The 2,575-nt window shown below is 44.8% G+C and overlaps 1 pseudogene; it reads right to left on the bottom strand.

Annotated features, from left to right (window-relative positions):
• Window positions 1-439: 439 nt before the first annotated feature.
• LOC112476063 lies at window positions 440-558 on the bottom strand (annotated as a pseudogene).
• Window positions 559-2,575: the final 2,017 nt, after the last annotated feature.

Genomic DNA, 2,575 nt, shown 5'->3' on the forward strand with positions numbered 1-2,575 from the left:
CTGGGATGATGGGGTGAAGGGTTAAAGAAGTACAAATTAGTAGTTGATAGTTGGTCACGGGAATGGGGAGCATGGCATAGGGAATGCAGTTAGCATTAATATGATAGCTAGGTGGAGGGCCAGGGGAGGGAGGGAGCAATTTGGGGGATTGTTTTATGAACTATATGGATGTCTAACCAATGTACTGTACACTTGAAACTAATTTAAATAAATAAAATTTTTAAAAAATACTCACCCATGCACACATGCACACACACCAACTATTTTTTCCAGGATATGAAAGCTTTATAAAAACTGAGAGTTGATTCACTAATGTAGAAATAAACATGACTCTACCCTGCTACTTTTTTTTTTTTTTTTAGGCAAGGAAACCCTTGGTTGACTTCACAGTTTGCAAGGACCTTGTCAGCTTACAATCCCTTATTTTTTTATTTTTTTATGCCTACAGCACCTGGTCTTCCTCAGTGGTCTCCCATCCAAGTACTAACCAGGCCCAATCCTGCTTAGCTTTTGAGATCAGACGGGATCAGACTTATTCAGGGTAGCATGGCTGTAGACTATCCTGCTTCTTAACAGAGAACCACATGTGAAAATGGCTTCAGTAGGAAGAATAAAGGTTTTATGATGATTTGTTCTTGCAGGTTAATCTTCTGGGTCTCACAGGAGTTTACCCTACTTGGACTCTTACCCTACTTTTGAGACAGAGCCTGTGGTCATCACATGCAAAATTCCCCTTCTGGGAATGGCTGGAACAACCCCCAGCAGATGGGCAGCAAACCGCAGGTTCCAGCTTATGGGATGGTTCTCAGTTTAGTTCAGCAAGTATTTATCAAGCTCCTTGCTGTGCCCCAGGCCTGAGCTAGGCTGAGCCCTGCACATAATAGAAGACAGAGAAAATCCACCCTCTCCCCCATCCTGAGTCAGGATGGTCCGATTGCTCCAGCTAGAGAGCAAGATGAGCCAGGCTGCAAGAGATGCTCCCTGACCTCAGCAGGCTCAAGCTTTGGGATGTGTCAGCTTTTAGGGTGTGTTCCCACACGTTAGGACTACCTAGCATTCACCCAGAGTCCAAAGCAAGTTACATCATAGGCCCTTCAAAGAAGGGGAGTCAGACTTGTAGCTGGGGAAGAGGAGAGGGGAAGCTAAAAATACAATCAGTTGCCCGGCCATTGAAAGCCAAGCCAGCAAAGTCCCTGAACTCACCAACTCAGCCATGTTTCATTTCCAGAGGACAATCACTTTGCAGTGATAATGGCCCCAGGGATCTCAGCCCTCTTCATTGCCATAGTGGGTGATTTTATTTATGATAAAGATCTCAAGCTCCAGAGTATATATGTTTGGTATTAAATTCTGGCTCTGACACTTTAACTTCTAAACCTCCATTTCCTAACCTATAAAGGAGATAATAATAACGATAATAATAATAGCAATAATAATAATAATAATAATACCTTCTTGATAGGGATGATGTGAAGACCAATGAGATCATTTAAGTAAGCACACGAGAAGCGTTCAGTACATGTTGCCTATCATTTCATTCATTTTCTCAACAAATATACATATTAAGTGCCCACTAAATCTGTGTTGAGCATTGTGCTCTAGGTCTCACAGAAATAAACCCAACAGAATCACTGTCCTGTGGGAACATATAAAGAGATGAGTAAAGAGAAGGCGGCAAATACTGTGAGAGAGGAAGTCAGGAGGCTGTTGGCACAGGAAAGAAGTTTCCTGACCCAGTCTGGGAATGGGCGAGTCTGATTCCTCATTCTCCTTAAAGGGAGCATAGAAACTAACTAGGTGAAGAGGAAGATGGGGAATCAGAAACACATGTCAAAAAGAGGACCTCATATAAGCAAAAGTAGGAAGGTGGTAAGCAAAGAAGACAGTGTTTGGATAGAAAAGACAATTTTTGAGGGCTGTGGAGCAGAGGGTGTGAGCGCTGGCAGGGCTTAGAACTTTATGAGAGAAAAAGAATGGCTTAGATGCTCTCCTGGGACAGAAGTGAGTCAGAAGAAGGATCCTCACTCTAGAAGGGCCCCACTGGCATTGGTGTCAAGTCCCCACCAGAGAGAAGGGGCCTAGGGAGGCTGACCAACAGGAATCCCTGTCAGTAATCTAGGCCAGAGGTCATTGGGGCTATAGTGAGGACAGTGGAGTGCAGAAATAGTGAAGAAGTAAAATTGACAGAACTCAGATGTTGGTTTGATGTAGACTGGGAAGGGAGAAATCCAAGCCAGGCTTCTAGCTTGGGAAACTGAGTACATGATGGTGCCAGTGTCCGAATCAGAGGAAACAGGAGAAAGACAGGTTTTGGATGAGAGGGTAAGGAGCTTGGATCTGGGACAAGTTGTGTTGGGCTCTTTTAAAGGATCAGAGGTGGGTCAGTCATGAAGAAGGGTGAGGTGACCATGATGATGGGGGGTGATGGGGCAAACAGAGCACTCAAGCAGGAAGGGCTGAAGTCAGGCTCCTCTCCAGACCCCTGTGGCATGCCACCCTCTCTGCCTCCCTGCACAGTTTCTAGCTATGGCTGCCTGAAGCACTGTGCAAGCAGATGATTCTGGTGCCATGAAAA

This window comes from Pteropus alecto, unplaced genomic scaffold (genome assembly GCF_000325575.1).
Source record: "Pteropus alecto unplaced genomic scaffold, ASM32557v1 scaffold92, whole genome shotgun sequence".
NCBI classification, from domain to species: domain Eukaryota; kingdom Metazoa; phylum Chordata; class Mammalia; order Chiroptera; family Pteropodidae; genus Pteropus; species Pteropus alecto.